Below are 20,736 nucleotides of genomic sequence, written 5' to 3' on the forward strand. Positions count from 1 at the left end.
GATTGCCATGGGTTGAGGAATGAAGTGAAGAGGACGAGGTGGACACTGAGAATGTAGATTCTTCTGCTTACAAGTCTGAATGAGGAGGGAGAAAAGTAGAATGATACCTAGAAGGACCACCAGCTCAGTGTGGAGCTTTATGATATGAAATAGGCTTTTAAAAAGAACTGGTAGAGAAGGAGAAGCAGAGAAGAGGGAGAAGCTGATCACACGTGAGAAGAGAGATCACTGATGGAGCCCAGACCTGGAGGGACCAGGGCCAACCACCCTTTACACTCCTTGCCTGATTATTTGTCCAGACCCCCAAACCCCACTGCTAGATGGGAGCTCATATCTGCTGTGTCAGGCACATTGTCTGTCATGTGGCTGTGCTCATTCAGTGCTTGAGGAGTGAATGAATGACTGAGTGGATTGCTGGGTGGATATTCAGCACTATAAGAGCATAAGAAAAGATGCTTCTCTCTGCAACTTGCAGGAGGCTAAGGTTCAAAACGTGAACTCATCCAACAGAATTCAAGGCACCTTGAGCAACATAACGGTCTTCAGTGAGGAAATTTTCCAGATATACTTAAAAGACACATACCCATAAACAAAACCCCCAACCCTATCAGGCTGAATGAAGGCCTCTAGTGAGAGTTGTTGGACTAGGGCCAGACAGGCTGGAAACCAGCAATCTTTATGTTTAGATGAATTGAACATTTGAACAGCACTGGTGTTTATTAGCTCGTTTAATTTGGCTTGTAAGAGTCTACTGTGATGTGTGTTATTTCACTTTTTATCTTGAGGGGGGTGGAGGTGGGAGGAGTCTGTTTCTTTCTCAAGGCATGTCTTTTGGTTTCCAGTTGAATTTCTCTCCCAGAACAACTAAAGGTTTGGCCACTTGCAAAAAGAGCTGAGGAAGAGATTCTTGCTTCACTTGGGCGAGGTCTCAAAGACCATGTCCTCCAAAGTTAATCCCTCCTATCTGGCAATAGGACTATTTTGGGCCCGCAGTTGGCTGCATCAACCAAGAAAGTCACATAGAAGATGTGTGTGTATATATACACACACACACGCACGCACGCACACACAGTGGAATACTACTCGGCAATATAAAAGAATGAAATCTTGCCATTTGCAACAACATGGATGGAATTAGAGGGTATATTGCTAAGTAAAATAAGTCAGTCAGAGAAACATAAATATTATATGATTTCACTCGTATGTGGAATTTGAGAAACTCAACAGATGAACAAAGGGGAAGGGAAAGAAAAATAAGATAAAAACAGAGAGGGAGGCAAACCTTAAGAGACTCTTAAATATGGAGAACAAACTGAGGGTTTATGGAGGGGATTGGGGGGGATGGGTTAAATGGGTGATGAGTATTAAGGAGGGCACTTGTTGGGATGAGCACTGGGTGTTGTGTGTAAGTGATGAATCACTGGGTTCTACTCCTAAAGCCAAGACTACACTGTATGTTAACTAACTTGAATTAAAAAAAAAAAAAAAAGATAAAAAGATTTTTTTAAAAGTCAAATGCATGCTGATTGGCTCAGAACACACTGGAAGACAAAACAAGAAATGTCATTTGGGGAAGAGGGTGAGGGGAAAAGGGGAAAGCAAAGAGCCGGTATTTTCCTTTAAGAAGGAACAAAACACGCTCACTCCTTGGATTCCAGCTTCGTGTTCCCCATCGGCAGGGGCAAAACCCCCATGAACCTCATCTGTAAAATGGAAATTTATTCAATTAAAAGTGTCCCCTGCAGTGTGCCAAACACTAAGCTAGGCACTTAGAGGACATCAGTGAACAATAATACCTCTCCTTCTGAATGTTCTAAGAAGTATATGAGATAGTGTCTATAAAATTACTTGGTGACAATTTACGAGAGGTGCTGAATTAGAGGTAACTGCAGTGATGATGGTGCTTCTCATACATGGAATATAATGAACAGGATGTGGCAGAGGAGGAGGGTTCACAGAATCATTGAATGTCTCATCAGCTGGGCTGTGAGTTCCATGGAACTAGGAATCACATCTGCCTTCTTTACCTCTCTGAATCGCTAGCACAGTCCTTGACACAGAAATACCAGGTTATTAACAAGAAATCGTTCTCAATTGATCGTTGCCAATTAAGTTACCAAATACCGCCAAAGTTTGTGTTCTTCGTCTATAAACACCTCGTGACCTAGAGTCCTTCTGACAGCTAGAGATAATGCAAGGCACTGGATACGATGCCTGCCTGGTCCATAGAGGCACTCAAGAAAGCCCACCCATCCCCAGGGGTCTCTTCCTACTTGTAGACTGGGCCCAGTTGTTGAATTTACTCACCTGATGGCCATGGGTGGGAGAGTCTTCAGAGCCCCTCGAGTGACTCCCCACATGGATAAGGGAGGAATTAGGCACAGTGATGCGAAAGGAGGTGCCCAGAGCCACTGACTCAGTAAGGATGCAGGAAGCTGAGGCTAGTCAATGCCCGTGAGTAGGTCTGGTATAGTTAGGGAGATAAGCTTCTCACCAGGGAAGCAGCTGAATCCATGTGGGGGGAGAAGAGTGTGAATAGGAATACAGGAGAAGGCAGTGTGGGAAAGCAGGGACTTCAGCTGGGCTCTGAGAGGAGTGTGGGGAGGAGGTGGGGAAGGATTTATAATCAGGGAGAACATCTTGAGCAAGATCTCAGAGGTGACGGTGGTTGTGATCATTCCAGGGTTTCAGAGGAGAGCAAAACTAGGAAAGAGACAAGGCTAATTGACCTGCGCATGCCCGCCAGGGCTCCCCACCCTAGCTTACTTCACCTTTCCCATAAATTTATAGGACAGACTATTGTTATTGTTGTCAACTGGGACTCCTTGGCGAACACCAAAGTTGGTATTTGAATCAGGTCTGTCTAACGACAAAGTTTCTGTGTCTTTCATTCTTACCCATGTGTCTTCCTGGAAGGGCCAGGTGTGGCCACCTTGGTGATGAGATCTCCCACTGGAAGCAAGGAGGTCTGGTTCTACCCCTAAAGAGCAGAGTGACCTGGGTAAGAGCCTCCCTCCCACTCCCCTCCTGCCATACGAGGTGTAATGGTTCCTGTTTTGTAAATGGGAACAGTAATTCCTACCATATGCCTGTCTCACATCAGCCCTGGGGGTTTCTTCTGTGAGGTTCTCACCCCAGAGGATGGCTTGGGGACCTGCCAGGGTGGTCTTACTCCTGGAAAAGAAGAGTGTGGCAGATGAGACATAGATTTTTAAAGCTTCCACCCAGTGATACACTCATTTCCACTCTTTGGCCAGTGCAAATCCAGCAACCACACCCAAGTTTAAGAGGCAGGAACATGCCCTCTTACTGTGTATCTGGGTGAGAGAAAACTGGAAAGAGTAATGACTACCACAGGAAACTCATACCTGTATCACTCAGAATGTTTTGCAAGAACTTTTGACACACCTGAGTTCTTTCCATTTTTCAAACTCCCCAGGTGACTTAAACCCTCGGGATGGAGAATGTAGATGGGATTCTAGGCAATGGGGGGCCCTTTCAGAGTTCCAAGAAGGAAAGGATAGAACGGCTAAAGTTTGATCAGTCAATGAAAACTACCATCCAGGTGGTGTTGGAGATCAGTGGCGATGGAATGCAGGCTACATTTACAATGGGACAGCCTGGAAAGATGGGAGCTGTGGAAAAGACACTGGAATAACCCAGGTCCATCCTGGACTTGGGATGTGGTGATGGGAAGATAAGGCAAATCCACGGAGACATTTTCATGCAGTAAACACTAATTGAGCACCTACTATGTATCAAGAACTGTGCTGGGCACCAGAGGCAGGGGATGGGTAAGGAGTGAGACTCAATGCTCAGAAGAGTAAACCTGAAACATGCCATTGATGAGGGGTCTACCTTTAACTGAGGGTGTCATGGAGAGTCTGAAAAGAGTGCTCCGTCGCATGTCACAGAGAAGAACGTACTCTGCAATCTCCATCCAACCACGCTCTTCTTCCCCTACCTTGTGCTGTGGCCACAGGGGCCTCACTTCTTTGTTCCGGGGCTCCAACCCCTCCCCTCCCCCATGCTTCTAGAACTCTTCCTTCTTCTTTCCAAAATGAGTTCATTGTCTCTCTGAGCCTCTCAGAGGTTGCAGGCTGGCACACACCGGGCAGGTAGTCAACCCCCCCTTAGAACTCACCCTCTTTAGAAGATGAAATACGGTGAAAATCACCATCAGCTTTCTCTGTCTTCCCAGTTGCCTTCCCTGACCCTCTTGTTGGGGGACAACTGTGGCTTCAGGCAAGCTGTTACCTAACTCCCTCTCAGGGGGCTCTGAGAAGACAAAGCAGGTCATTCATTTGTGCCTGGCCTCACCTCGCTCCTCTCAGGCACCCTCCCCTCTTCCTGTTGGCTCTGCTGGTCATTTAGAACTCTCCCAGCTGGGCCAGACCGGCCTCCCCAAGGGTCCACGGGCTTCTCCGGAGAACCCAGGGACTTGTGACTTTCTCTGCTTCTGCACACTGGTGCTGGATTCCAAGGGGCTTGGGAAAGGGGACAGAGATGCCTACTGGGAATCTTACTGACCTTTCTCCTTCACAGATCCTCTCTAAAAACTCAGCTCACAATGCCACAATGATGAATATTGATAAATGCTCTTTCTATGGGGCGCCTGGGTGGCTCAATGGGTTGAGTGTCTGACTTCAGCTCAGGTCGTGATCTCATGTTCCATGAGTTCGAGCCCCACATCGGGCTCTGTGCTGACAGCTCGGAGCCTGGAGCCTGCTTCGGATTCTGTGTCTCCCTCTCTTTCTGCCCCTTCCTCACTCATGGCTGTCTCTCTCTCAAAAATAAATAAACATTAAAAAAATTTTATAAATGCTCTTTCTAGCAATGGTAAGTATTAGCAACTGCTAAGTATTGTCCACATTTTAAAATATATACATAAACAAAACAATGCTGACACGCCATACTAATGAATAGTGTGCCTTCACCCAATGATGTGGGGATGCATTTCTTACCACTTCCCATCAGAAAGAGGTGAATGTGAGCAAGGTGCTGTCTCTCCCAGTCCCAGATGGGGTGAGGGCTCAGTTTAGAGCAGGGCAGTGGTGGTGGAGAGGCTGTACGGGACAGACAGACAGCACTGGTGACCGTTCCTCCCCTGGGGAAACAAATAGAATTAACTAAATCTGAAGCCAGTCCACCGACCTCCGATGTGTCCTTTTCCTGGAAAACAAACAAAATGAAATGACTCCGAAGAAGGAGAAAACGCTCTGCCCACGGAAGTTCTCACAGCCAGGCTTCTTGCTGGGGAGGTCGTCCGGGCTGAGTGCTGTGTTTCTGCTACAAAATAGAGAGGCAACACTCACCCCTGCTGCGCTGCAGTGCAAACCACGTAGGACAGCTGGGACTCCTGTCCCAGAGGGCGTGACAGGACTTCGGACATCTCGAACCTTCTGTCAGCTGCTCATGGCTGCAGAGCTTGGCTGTGCTCCACAGCCCAACCTCTCTGAGGGCATCATAGAGCCAAGGTCACCGCCCCACTGTATTAATCATATTTTTTATTTTCTGCACTCACTGACGCTTTGACATCTTCAAGCCTTGCCGACCCAAGAGGGACTCCTCCTCCCCTGGCTAGCCGGTTTCTAGACACATCAAAGGACCCACCAGCAAGGGCTCCTTTTACGTGCAAAGCCCACACCCCAAACATCTCCTCCCTCAGGTTCTCACAGGACTGTTACGCTACTGGCTAATACTCCCTTGCATTCATCATCCCAGGCCAGGCATCATGCAACTCAGGACAGCCCCTACGCCCCAGAGCCTGCCGAAATTATTCAGACCAGCCGATTTCTGAGCCTGCTTAACCTGCCTTGCACATCGCTTCTGCAGAAACCACAATACAGACTCTTGCCATGAGTTCCTTGTGCTCTCTCTACCTCCTGATCCGCCCTGGCGCCTCCCTGAGTGGCCTCGAATGGTATGATGTGCCCCCTTCTCTCGGGGAACTGGGAATAACAAACTATTTTTTCAATGGCAATCATCTTCTGGCCTGCGGGCCCCACTGAACCGAAATAAAGGTGAAACCTACATTTTAAAACACCTGCCTTGGGGGGCCCCTGGGTGGCTCAGTCCGACTACGGCTCAGGTCATGATCTCCCAGTTCATGGGTTCGAGCCCCGCATCGGGTTCACTGGCTGCTGTCAGTGCAAATCCTGCTTTGGATCCTCTGTCCCTCTTTCCCTCTGCCCCTCCCCTGTTCAGAGTCTCTCTCTCTCTCTCTCTCTCTCTCTCTCTCAAAAATGAAAAATAAACATTTTAAAAAATAAAATCCCTGCCTTGGGCCAAGGGCTGGAAGTGGTGTGGACGGTGTTTGAATGTTGCTTAGTTTCTCTTGTCTGAGGACAAAGGGTCTTTGACTATTTCCAGTCCTTGAGCGTGCCGAAACTTCTGTCTCTCTGAGATTAACACACTGAAGGCAGGACCTGGGGCACAAGGTGAGTCACTGGCAATTTGACAGTCCTAAAACAGAGACAACTAACACTAGTTAGGGCTTCTCACGTGCCTGTGTTTTGCAGTGCGGCTTGTCTGTATATTCTTTCCATAAAACCCCACAATCTCACACGCCGGGCTCTGTGCTGACAGCTCAGAGCCCGGAGCCTGCTTTGGACTCTGTGTCTCCCTCTTTCTCTGCCCCTCCCCTGCTCATGCTCTGCCTCTCTCGCTGTCTAAAAAATAAATCACACACACAAAAAAATTAAAACAAAAAAATCCCACAGCCTCCTTCAACTAAGGTGTCCATAGCGCAAGTTAAGGAGCATAAAGGTCTGGGTCAGAAAACCCCCTCTTTCCCACCTGCCCCACCACCTTTGCTCTGATACCAATACCACACTCATAACATTTCCGACACTGGATGTGGGGGGTTCTCCCCATCAAGCAATCCTGCCACACCCGTGGGTGCCCTACGACTTTACTCCCACTACTCAGAGACAGCATCTGATCCCACAGGTAAGGGCTCAGTCCCATGGGACTGCTCCCACCCCCCCCCCCCCTTCATGCCAGTCACAAGTACTAAGTCCCAGGGTACCCACAGCTTCTGTCCCATTCGGCTACAAATCGGAAGGTTCCCACAACCCCCTCGTTGGGCTCCATTTATTTGCTAGAGCAGCTCCTAGAACTCGGAGAAACACTGAGTTTCCTAGCTTCTTAAAGATATGATAAAGGATATGGGTGAAACACCACATGAAGAGACTTCACATAGGGTGAAGTCTGGGAGGGTCTCAAGCGCAGGAGTTTCTCTCCCCAGGGAGGTGGGGTATGTCACCTCCTGGAAGCTCTCAGAACCCCATAGTTTGGGGATTTTTATGGAGGCTTCATCGTGGAGGCATATTCGCCATCAACTCCATTTCTACCCCCTCTGCCCTCGCTAGAAAGTGGGAGGTGGGGCTGAAAATTCCAAGCTTCTAATCATGGTTTCGTCTTTCTGGTGACCAGCCCCATCCAGGAGCCCACCAAGAGTCACTTCATGAGAACACAAAATTCTCCTGTCACCCAGGAAATTCCGAGGGGTTTGGGAACTCTGGGTCAGGAACTGAGTCATAGACAAAGGAAGAGAAGATGCTCCTAGTATCTGGGGAAGTTACAAGGGTCTCGGGAGCTCTGTGCCAGGAACTGGGGCAGAGACCAGTATACATATTTTCTATCATCTCACAAGGCCCAACCTACAAAATTGGAATCCTTGTGAATAAATGTGTTTGAAAATAAATTCTATACATTTCCGCTCTCTTAAGTTCATTCAAAGGGGGGTAGGGCAGGCCGTAGAGCAGGCAACCCAAATAAGAATATTTAAGCTTTTAGTGAAGGCTGAAGCATGTATTCAGTTGTCAGTACATACAAGCTTTAGTGTTCAGTTAATACCTATTTCAATGGTTGAAGAGACATAGCTTTCTGGAAAGTTAAGGGATACTAATTTCTATTCATATAATTGAGAGCCGGATGTCTTTACTCTCTCCTGTTCTCATGTGCAGGAGGGGTGGGCAAAAGACAAGCTAAGCGCGCCAAGACTGATGGCTGGAAACTTACGCAGCAGGGCTCCGAAACTAGCTCCGTCGGGCTCCCGAAGGCTGATTTCTTAACCTCATTCCTGTCCGGACTGAACAACCAACATTGTCAGGTCAGTGATCTCTGGTGACCAGCGTGTTACCGAGTTTTATCAAGAGCAAGGCTGACCAGTATATGCTGCTGGAATGGAGTGAAATGCCACGGAACTTGCCCAGTAGCAGAGAGTCGAGCTCCAGCCTGCAGATCCCGTGATACGCTTCTGATGCAGTGTGATGCCACATCGTTGCTCATTTAGAGAGAGTTTACTCCACAGACATGGACGCCAGGAACCTCGGAGGATTCCCACACAACCACTGAGACCTCCCCAATTTCTGGTGGCCTGAGATGTGCCTGTGCGACTAGAAGGCGAGGTTCTATTCCCAGCGGCTACTGACGAGCTGTGTGGTCCTGGGCACGTCATTTAAGCTCTGTGCACCTTAATTTCAGTCGACTCACTTAGAAATGACTCACTGAGGTCCTACTAAGTAGCAGGCCCGAGCTAGGTTACATAGTGTTAAGAGTTCAGGTTTTGGAGACAGACTGGATTCACATTCCAGCCCATCGCCTTTCTAATTGCGTGGACTTGGGACACTCCCTTCTCTTATCTAATTAATATGAGCAGGCAACCCGGGGCTGCACGCTTTCTCCATCACCCCAGGAGAATGGGTTAAGCATGTATCACACATCATGTGTTCAACCCTGGGGAAGGTAACAACGTAGCAAACCAGACACAGGCTAGTGCTTACCACACCCAGACACTGTTACAAACTGTTGGCATATATTCATCCCGTGGAGCCTCCCGACCGCCCTCCACTCTCAGTATCCCTGCCCTGCAGCTAGGATTTGGGGCACAGAGAGATTAACCAACTGGCCTAAGGTCACACAGCAACTAAGTGACAGAGGCGGATTCAAACCCAGTGGCCTGGCTCCAGAGTCCCTGCCCATCGCCCTGCGTAGGTTCTGGCTTGCTGTGACCTCTCAGAACTTCCACACCAGATCCCCGTCTGGTTTTCGCTACCCTTGTCCCCTTGTATGGTCTTTCCATGCAATAGTCAGCCCACATCCTTGTTCCCTGCGGGACACCCTCCACGCATCCCCACCACCTTCAGGGGCAAGACCAAACTCCTCCAGAGCCCAAAGTCCTGCCAGTCCTGACCCTGAGCAACCTGCTCACTGAGACATACCTCCCCACCCCCTGCCCACTGCCACCACACCAGCACCCTGGGACCTTGACCGTCCCTGCTTTTGCTTACCTCCCCCCACTCTGCTCCCCTCTCCCCTGATCCCCACCTCCCAAACCGGGCCAAGCACAGTGGATTTCCTGACATGACACTTACTAGGAGCTTTTTTCATTGGTTAAATGTCCAATTCTTGATTTCGACTCAGGTCATGATCTCACAGCTGTGAGATCAAGCCCCACACTGGGCTCTGCATGGGGCTCCACACTGGGCTTGGAGCCCGCTTAAGATTCTCTCTCTCTCCCTCTCCCTCCGCCCCTCCCCCTCCTTCTCTGTCTATAAATAATAAATAAATAAATTAATTAATTAATTAATTAATTAACTCCACTGACTTTCTGAGAAGTATATAATATATATATCAAATATACATATAAATATATATTTCAAAAGTAATACATTCACATGGTAGATGAGTCTGCCCAGGCTACAAAGTACCACAGACTGAGGGGCTTAAATAACAGAATTGTGTCATCTCACAGCTCTGGAGGCTGGAAGTCCAAGATCAACGTGTCAGCAGGTTGGTTTCTCCTGACGCCTCTCCTCAGCTTGTTGATGGCCACCTTCTCCCCACATCCACCGTGCATATCGGGGTCTCAGTCTCCTCTTCTCATAAAGAGAATAGTCATGTTGGGTCACAGCCACCTATATTATCTCATTTACATTTAATCACCTCTTTAAAGACCCTGTCTAAACATAGTCACATTTTCAGGTACTGAGGGGTTAGACCTTCAACACAGGAAATTTGGGGAGGACACAATTCAGCCCATCACACAAGGTCAGACAGACTCCAGCAGAACAGAAGATGCAAAATAAAAACAGAATGCGGGTTGTTGTTTTTTTTTTTTTCCTCTTTCCTATGGCTTTCCCCACAGGGAACTGCTACGGACAGTTTCTTGAGCTTCCCACCCACCCGATCTATAAAGCACAGACCAGCATATCCACCTCCTCCCCCATTAAACCCATTTAGAGAAAGGGATGATGAGTTACATGGTTTTGCATCTTGTTTTCTCCACTTACTATATCTTGGCTATTTTTCTGTAGCAACATATACAAACCTGCCTCTTTCTGGGCTGCACTCATTCCAGCACATTCCTTTCTTGAACCCAGCCCTGGGGATTGTTTCCTGTGCTTTCTCGATGACAGACAAAGCTACCACGAACACTGCCGCACCTGTCTCCGGGCAAGCTTTTGGGAGGAAATCATAGACTAAAATCCCACGGGGTAGAGACCTCGGCCAGGGGATATTTGCAGTTTCACTTCGTGGCTTGTGCCAACTCTCCACCTTTGAACAGCATCCCAATTTATGCTCCCATCAGGAGCGGATGGGGGAACCCACTCGACAGGTGTTAACTCAGCTTGAAAGCATAGTTCCAGGCTCTTTGTCAGTCCTCTGCTAACCCCTGACCCCTTCAGGCCAGTGGAGCCGTAGCCCCCTTACACCCCCCAGTGCCCCTCCATCTTCGTTATGCTGCCACCAAAGGCAGGTGCTGGCAAGTTCCCAGTTCCCTAAGGGCAGAGTAAAGCCAGTTTCACCCCTGCAAGCACCCAGTGCCTGGATCCCAGTAGGTGCTCATTAGTTGTTTGAATAGCTGACTCCTTATAGCCCTGTGAACCTAGGCTGGGGAGGGTGGTTTTTCCCTGTGTTTCCCTAGGCCTGAGCACAGCACCTGACGTGGGTCAGGAATTCAAGGAAAGGATTCTGGAATGGAACACGTTCCCAGGAAACCAAGTCAATCATGAGGAGCTAACTCTGCTTGTTTCCACAGCTGACCTCTCTGTCCCATGAAAGAGTCAGAGAGGAAGAGGGAGGGAGAAAGGGAAGGAGGGGGGCAGGGATGGAGAAGAGATAAGGAAGGGGGTAGGGGAAAGCAGAGAGGCAAGTGAGAAAGGGGGGGATAGAGACTGGGGGAAGGTGAAAAGGGAAGTTGGAGGAAAGAAGGAAAAAGAGAAAGAGGTGAGGGAGAGGGAGAAGGAGGGAAATGGAGAGAGGGAAGGGAGAGAGCTAGAGTTGCAGAGACATAGGTGAGGGGTGACAGGTGGCCCAGTGGTAGAGGCACTTCTATCTGCCCTGGGATCCAGCAATCTCACTACTGGGTATTTACCCCCAAAACGCAAAAGCACTAATTCAAAGGGATACATGCGCCCCTGTGTTTACTGCAGCATTATTCACAATAGCCAAGATACGGAAGCAGCCCAAGTTGCCATCAGTTGATGAACAGATAAAGAAGATGTGGTATAGAGAGATACGCAATGGAACGTTGCTCAGCCATAAAAAACCAGAATGAAATCTTGCCATTTGCGACAACATGGATGGGGCTGGAGAGTACAAGGCTAAGTGAAATCAGTCAGTCAGGGAAAGACAAATACCATATGATTTCACTCAGATGTGGAATTTAAGAAACAAACAAGCAAAGGGGGAAAAAAGACACAGAGAGAAAGCCAAACGCAAAAACAGATTCTTAATTGTGGAGAACAAACCGATGGTTGTCAGAAGGGAGGTGGGTAGGGGGAGGGAAGAAATAGGTGATGGGGATTAAGGAGGACTCGTGAGGAGCACCGGATGATGTATAGAATTGTTGAATCACTAATTGTGCACCCGAAACTAATATAACACTGTATGTTAACTAACCGGAATTAAAATTAAAACTTAAACAAACAACAAAGCCAAACAAAGCCAAACATTCTAAAGATGGCTGTTTCTCATCACAAGAAAAAAAGGTCACTGTGTATGATGATAGATGTTAACTAGACTTGTGACCATTATTCGTGGTATATCATCATAATAGATACACCGATACATGTATCGAATATGTATCAGATACACATTGCAATATATACATATATCGAATGGCTATGTTGTGCATCTGAAACTAATATAGTATTACATGTCAATTATATTTCAATTGTAAAAAGAAGATGCTTTATTAACAGAAACTTACAGTCTTTAAAAAACAAAAAATGCAGGCTAGCAATTCAGTCCCTTCGGAGGCAAAGAGCTGTGGGTTGGAAGCCTGATTCTGCCCCTTGCGGACTCTAGAGGTCTGGGTAATTCTTGGCCTCTCTGGGGCTCAGTTTCCTCATCTATAAAGTGGGAATTTAAAACACTCCCTGCGTTTTAGGATTGTTGTGAGAGTCCACTGGGTGAGCACGTAAGATACTCATCACAGCGGCCAATGAAATGCCTCTTTTACAGGGCGGGTTCCCTCTGGAGGCGGCCACCTGTCGGTCCGGAAACCTTTAGCATTCTTTCTAAATTCGCTCTCCTTTCCCACCAAGCGGACTCAGTCACCCACTTGGCAGCGGGCGGGGGCTCGGCTCGCACCCGGGGAAGAAGGGAAGCAGGGCAGGGGCCGCGCCCCGGGCAGAGCGGGCGCCCCAGGCCGGCCGCGCCCGCCCCCCCGCCCCACCGCCTGATGTCGCCCCACGCGCGCCGGCCAATCAGCGCGCCCGCCGCCCTCTCCTGCTACCTGGCTGGCACCTGCGCCTGCAGGGCGGGGCGGGCGGGGTGCGAGCGCCCTTCCGGCCGCACCTCCTCTACCTGCGCTCGCTCGCCTGCCCGCCGGAGCCTCGACGTGCCCACCTTGTTCTTGCCCGCCCCGTGCCTTCTGACGGCCTCTTTTCCTTAATTCCTGCGGGAGGGGTGGAGGGGAGGGGAGGGGAGGGAGAGACAAGGAGTCACTGGCCGGCAGGGCAGTTCTTACCAGGTTGGCCTTGAGCTAGCTTTTATTCTATTTATTTATTTTTTTAAGACCCAAACTGGCTTTTTCCGCTTTGCTGGCAAAAGGTTGTCACGGGAGGTGACTTCGCAGACGAGGAAATGCAAACCTGGGGGAAATCTGCAGGTGCAATGAGTGTGCAGTGAAAAGAGGGGGTCCTGGGTGAGAGCCCCGAGGCGTGATTGGCAGGCCACCCCCACCCGCTTCTGCCGTGAATTTCCTTAGAGCCAGGAGCTTCCCCTGAGTTTTGAGGCCCTTCTTGAAGGTGGTTCTAGGAGAAGACATAATGTCTCTGTTACATATCAGAAATTGATTAAAATCTCTTAAGTACTTACAAAATGGGCGTCGTACTAAAATGCTTTTTATGTTTTCTTATTTAACCTAGGAGGTTTGTATCATTGCCCCCAGTTTGCACTGAATCAAACAGGAAAATGAGGTCCAGGGAGAGTGACAGAGCCAGAAGCGAAGTTATTGGTACAATCATTCTGCTTTTCCCCCTCTGACTCCATAATGGATAGGTTGGCATCCAGTTGAGAATCAGAATAGAGATACCAATTTTCTCATCAGACACAAAAACAGGGCAAGAGAAAAATACCCATTTTGATGGTGACTGTCCAGCCCATTGTGTCTTCATTAGCAGCTCATCAGAAAATGCCATGATTTACTTATTCATTCTTTGAACGAATATATGTTGAGTCCTTCTATGAGCCAGGCACCATATTAAGGCAGTGCAGTGATCAGACCTAAATTCCTGCCCTCATGGACCTGATATTCTAGTGGGGCAGGGGTTTGGGGGAGCCAGGCAGTAAGCCATAAATGTAAGAAAATCATGATTTTATTATATAGTAAAGTAAGTGCTGGGAGAAAAAGAACATGATACAGAGGGTTGGGATCGTAGGGTAGGACTCATTGAGAGGGCAGCAAGGGTATGAGCTTGCTACTGTCTTACGGAAGAATTTTCTAGGCAGAGGGAGCAACCAATGAAGAGTCCTGATGCTGGAGTGTGCCAGGAGTTCACTAGGAAGCTGGTAGGGCTGGACAGAAGGGAAGGAGTAAATGAAGACGAGAGAATGACAGATATGAGATCTGGGGAGAGACAGGAGGGACAGCTCACATCCTGTAGCATCTTGTCATCACAAGGACTGACTTTCACTCTGGGTTCCATGGGAGGCCATCAGAGTGACATGATATGACTTTCATTTTAACAGGATCCCTTGACCTCTATGTGGAGAATAGCAGGCAAGCAGTCACGGGTAGAAACAGAATACCCAGCACTCGAGCTGAGAGATGTGGGAGCCGTGAAGGTAGAGACAAGAACTTGAATTTTGGATCTCTTTTGATGATAGAGTCATTAGGATTTGGCGATTGCCCAGACACGAACAAGAGGAGTCCAAGGTGGTTTGAAGGTTTAACCAAAGAAAAGAGCCACCATCACCTGAGACAGGAAATGCTTTGGAAGGAATGTCAGGTTAGGAGTTCACTTTTCTCAGTGATCATGCCAACAAGTGATAAGGCACAACCACATTGGGTGTGGGGGCTTTCCCCGTGCCCCAGTGTGATGTTCCATTACGTGACTTGGGCTTTCACAACACCATATGCCCCCAGGTTCCTTCCTGCCAGCCTCGCCTGGTAAATTTCGACTTCTCTTGAAAATCTTAAGGAAACAGCACCTTTCTATGAATCCTCTGCTGAGACCAAGTGTCTGGTGTCCGGCCTCCCTTCTCTGAACCATCTCAGCCCTATAGTCTACGCCACCCAGTACGACCCTGGATTATATGCTGTCATTTGTAGTTTGCTACTTCCCTGAGGTTTGCTAGCTATGGTTCTTAAAAGGTCAAGGCTCACGCTTTATCTTTTTACCACCGAACGCATGACGATGGCTCATAAGGGGACTTGACCAGAGTGTATGGATTGAGCTACTTTACACATTGTGGTGAAGGACCATCGCCATATTGGATAGGAGTCACATGGGTTCGTGGAGTCAACATCTCTCTAGTTCAAACGTCTTGTCATCAGATGAGAAACCTGGGTCCCAGAGAAACCTGGGTCCCAAGAATAAGTGGTCCAAGGTCTTTTAAGGAATGAGAGAGCCAGAACTAGGGCCTATTTGCTCTGATTTTTAGACTGGTGCTCTTTCCCTCACACTCAGAAACCTGGCCTATCTCCTAAAATAGACTCTAGTTCGAGACTCCAGTTGCCTAAGAGTGGGTAAAAGAAGGTGTTTTTTTCTTTTTTTTAATGTTTTCTCTGTTTTTGAGACAGAGAGAGACAGAGCATGAGCAGGGGAGGGGTAGAGAGAGAGGGAGACACAGAATCTGAAACAGGACCAGGCTCTGAGCCGTCAGCCCAGAGCCCGACGCGGGGCTCGAACTCACGGACCGCGAGATCGTGACCTGAGCCGAAGTCGGACGCTCCACCGACTGAGCCACCCAGGTGCCCCAAAAGAAGGTGTTTTGAAATAGACACTCTCACACTCTGTTGGCTGGGACTATAATTGCCACAACCTTTTTGGTAGTATCTGATCAAACTTACAAATAAACCCTTTAACTCAGGAAATCCCTTTCTAGATATTTGCCGTAAAACAGACTCAGATGTGTGGGAAATGCTATTTATGCAAGAGTAGTAATTACTTCGGGATTGTAGTAGCAAAATCTGGAAAGAACCTGAAAGAACATAAATAGGGAGATAGCACAATAAATCCTTGTCACCCATGCAAGGTGTGCAATTGTAAAAGGAATGTGGGAGATTTTACATGCTGATATGAAGTCAGGTCCAGACAAAATATGGAATGGTGTTTGTATAGGATGGTCTCATTTGTATAAGATACAGGCATGTCTGCATAAATATGTTGTGGAAACAGAATATTTTTCTGGAAGGATACATAACAAGTTGATAACAAGGAGATGAACTGACAAGGCAACCAATCTCCTGTTTCTAACAAGGAGAACTAGGGAAGGAGGCTTATCTTTTACACATTTGATTTTTTTCAACTTTTCTACTGCCTTTTTTAAATTAATATAATCAGTTAAAATTCACATTTTTAAATTCATATAATTTAAATGCTAAATATTGCAAAAAAAATTTGTCAGCCCCTCCTTTTTTTTTTTTTTTTTTGGCAAATGACCTGGGTGAAGAAGTCTGCTGTCTCCCACGGAAGTAAATCTGTCAGTGACCATTTCCCTGAGGAAGCTCACCGATTTTGACTGTCACCTGCATGTTCGTTCTTGCTGGTGACTATTGGCAAATGGGGAAATGACTCCACCAACTAGGTGCCCTTGAGAGGCCAGACCTCAGAAGGAGATCAAGAAAACAAGCTTCTACCTGTACTCTCCTGCCTGTTTCCTCCAAGACTGGGCCCCAGGCTTGGGCAAGGGTGATTCACCCGCTTCTGTAGGAGGAAAGAGGACGTCGTATGGCAGCTACCAGCCCCGACCTAAGGAATCAGAATCTTTGGGGTAGGGTTCTGGCAGCTACATTTTTTATCCCCTCCCTTGCACACCCAGGTAGCTCTGTGCCCACATGGCTTTGCTAACTGCTCTCCTCTCTGTGATTGAACCCCCTGAAACTTGGCTTTACTAGTAGAAGGACAGTTTCCTAATGGGGCTTTTGTTCTGATGACCCACGAAGCATCACCTGTGAACTTGTGGTAGGCATGACACGGATCCCCACCAAAACGCCCGTGTTCTAGTTCCTGGAATCTGTGCATGTGCTATCTTCCCTGGCAGAAGGAGTTTTGCAGGTAAGTGCTCACCCTGAACATCCAGGTGGGCCTAATCTAATCATGGGAGCCCTTAAAAGAGAACTTTCAGAGGGAGAGGTGACTGCAGAATGGCCAAAGAGACACAATGTGACTTCGAAGGTGGATGAGGGGGCCATGGCCAAAGAACGTGAGCAGCCTCTAGGAGATGAAAAAGACCGAGAAACTGATTCTCCCCGAGAACTTCTGGAAACGAACGCAGCCCAGCTGACACCTTAATTTTAGCCAGTGAGACCTGAGTAGGACTTCTAACCTCCAGAACTTCAAGGTAATGCATTTGTGTGGTTTTAAGCCACACAAATTATTTGTAATAATTTGTTACAGCAGCTATAGGAAAGCTAAGTATTCTGGGAAAGAGTATTTAATGTGAATCTAGTCAAGTATCTGTATATCATCGGGAGTGCAGGAAATACAGGGGCTTAAGGAACAACTTAAATGACACCAGGAGGAAACACTAGACAAACTAGGAATATAGCAGTTTCTGGGGGGTGCCTGGGTGGTTCAGTCGGTTAAGCGTCCGACTTCAGCCCAGGTCATGATCTCACAGTTCATGAGTTCGAGCCCTGCATGGGGATCTGTGCTGACAGCTCAGAGCCTGGAGCTTGCTTCAGATTCTGTCTCTCTCTCTCTCTCTGCCCCTCCCCTGCTCATGCGCTGTCTCTCTCTCTAAAAAATAAACATTAAAAAAAAACTTTTAAGCTGTAGAGTCTGAGACTAACTGCAAGAGGTTGGCCTCAGATCCAAACTGAATTGTAGAACAGCTATTTGGTATCCAGAAAGTAGAATTGGTTGGTGTGGAGGGGAAAAAACACACACACATTTACTGTCAGAAGTATTATGAGTAAAAACAGATCATAAAATACTCTGTGATTGATCTTGCAAACACTTTCCAGTCTCAAAAGAGAACCAACAGAAGTTCGCCCTCATGTGCAAAGGATCCAAATATACATCTACTTTACAGCCACAGGGTGATCTTGAATCCACCAGTTCACTGTCATAATTTGGTCAGAAGGGATTGGATTTGGTGCAACTCCCAAGTGTAATATATACTATATTGATGACTTTATGATAATATTGGAAACCTAAGAGCAAGCTAGGGCTGACTTGAACACTGCAGTGACTCACATGAACGTGCAAGGTAGATTAATAAATCCAACAAAGATCCAAGGACCTACTCAACCAGCGATATTCGAAAACTAATCTGGGCAGGAACCATCCAGCACATTCCACAAGTGACTGAAAACAAACCGCTGTTATTTATTACCCACCCCTAGGACCAAACAAAGAGCCCTGCATTTGGTTGGTTTATCTGGATTTTGGAGAACACATATTTCACATCTGGAAATATTGCTAGTTTCACAAGACTTCCCTAGAGAAGGCCATGTTTGAGCCGGGAGCTGACCAAAAGTAGGCCACGTCTCAATTATATAAAAGGATAACTCTCTCAGTGCTTTTAAGCCCTGTGATCCCTGCTCAGATATAATTTTAGAAGTATCTGCTATTGTACATGCAGACTGAAGCCTACGGCAAAAACCTGTGTGTGTTTCCCAGGGACAAGCACTGAATTTTGGACCAGAAAATTCCACATGTCACTGCCCAGTACTCAGCATTTGGGAGACAATTACTAGCTTGCTCTTGGGAATTTGAGACTGTCTGTATGACTGAAAGACGTGAAATAACCACGACCCCTGAGATACCCATAATGCCTTGGGTGACATCAGAGAAGCACTCTAATAAGGAAGGCAGGGTCCAGAGGAGTTCCAGAAGAAAATGGAAACCGTTCCTACAGGAGCATGCTACCAGGGGAACTGAGGAGGCACCTGCCTCTACACCTAGGCAAGTAGCCGCTTTTCTCCTACGACTGACTGGGATCATCTCAGAAATTGCTGAAACCTATCGCATGAACAGCACTCAACTGACCAACCAAGCCACTTGGTTCATGGGGCAGTTCCAAGGCGAATGGAGAGTATCCTGTTTGCAAGGCTGCAAGTTTAAGACCAGCGGATGGAAAGACTCTGAAGGAGGGAAGAATAAATAAACTCAATTGGCTGAACTGCATGCCCTTTTTGTAACAGCGATGGCAGAATTGAACAATGATAAAGGTCCCTGTGTTTGAGTTTTCACCAACTCATGGGCAGGAGCCAATGGCCTGGCCACGTGGTCAGGTAAATGAGCAGCAGAAAACTGGCCTGTTCAAGGGTGCCTATATAGTGTACAACCCTATGGAAATCACTCTGGGAATTTAAGAAGTGTATTAAAGTGAGACATGTTGATGCCCATCAGAAGAACTCTTTTCCAGGTTCAGAAAGTGATTGGAACCACCACGGGGCCTTTCTGGTGTTCTCCCGGGAAGCGACTGCCTGAGTCCATGAAATGAGAGGGCAGGGCAGTGCTGCAGCAACGTGGAGATGAGCTGAGACTAAACTCATTCCTCGTGCACCCTCTTGAGTCCCAAAATGCCAAGAACTGCTCTGTCTGCCAACAAGAGAGGCTGCAAGTGGTAATGGGGAAAATTCCCCGGGGGAAAAAATCTCACCCACAGGTGGTGAGTGGATGCATCGGAAAAATGCTGGTGGCCCCAGGAGGCTATAGGTGGGCCCTGAGCGGAACACTCTTACTCCAGACTGGGCCGTGCGTGCCCAAGTGTGTGCAAATGCTGACACCACTATTAAAGGATTGGAACAGAATATACTGGATCAATTGAGGTGGCTGAGTTACATGTCTTCAGACCGAAGGATGCACTTTACAGCCCATAGTGTCCAACAGTGGGCAAGAGGTATCACATCAAATGGGCATATGAGCTGCACATCATTTCTCCAAGGAGAGGTTTAATAGCAAATTCAAATGGACAGTTGAACATTTGCTGTCTAAATGGGGAGTGGAGAGGGGCACCTGGCCGGTTCAGTTGGTAGAGCACGAGACTCTCAGGATTGTGAATTCGAGCCCCACATTGGGAGTTAAGATGCCTTAAAAAGAAAATCTTAAAGAAACTTGTTAATAAAATGGGGAGGGGAGAGATAAATGTGTGAGTGGCTGGCTTACACAACCTCATGACCGTGTGTTCACACTCAACACGAGTGGGGCTAAAGGTCCCCACTGGATGGATCCCTCTAATTTTCTGGGATATCTGGGAACAGGGGTGAGGGGGAATGCTGGCCCAATCGTACAGTTCTCTCCCACGACTTTCTTTTTTCCTACATGATGCAGTGCTTCCAGAGCCAGGGGTCCCACGGCAGTTACTGGAAGCAGAGATGATTCCTCAGTAGGAAACCATAACAACCCTTTTAAACCTTTATGTCAGAACTCCTCAAGGCCCGATGGGTAGATTGTGTCTGCACCCCATCTGGGAAAGTTGGAGTTGACAGTAAATGCTATTGTGCTGCCTGTGGTTGAGATGACCCACTAGTTCTGTCCATGTGTCACCCTACCCTACATGAATGGGAGTGGACTGAAGGGTAGGCAGTTGCGAGGCTACTATTACTGCCAGATATCTGGACCAATGTCCCTTCCAAAGGTGAAAAAGTTTGTGTAAAAAAACAAACAAACAAACAAAAAAAAACAAGGTTGCCTGGGTGGCTTAGTTGGTTAAGCATTCAACTTTTAATCTAGGCTCAGGCCATGATCTTATGGTTGTGGGACCGAGCCCCATGTCGGGCTCTGCACTGACATCATGGAGTCTGCTTGGGATTCTCTCTCTCCCTCCCTTTCTGCCCCTCCCCCCCCAAATAAATAAATAAACTTAAAAAAATGGAGAGAAGGAGAAATAATAGCTGAGAGTAAAGAAATGATAAGTGAGCTATGCAACGAGTGAAATCCAATATTATATTAATACCTCTAAAGAGACTCAGAGCAAAGGAATAGTATTATCTCTTAGCACAGTTATACTGGAGACCCAGAAGTGTGAAGCTAGTGTTTGCCAAGACCACTCCTGCTTCTGGAATCTGACAAGGTCAAATGGCAGTCTGCAAATCTGAGTGAGATC

This window comes from Lynx canadensis, chromosome B1 (genome assembly GCF_007474595.2).
Source record: "Lynx canadensis isolate LIC74 chromosome B1, mLynCan4.pri.v2, whole genome shotgun sequence".
Classification (NCBI taxonomy): Eukaryota; Metazoa; Chordata; class Mammalia; order Carnivora; family Felidae; genus Lynx; species Lynx canadensis.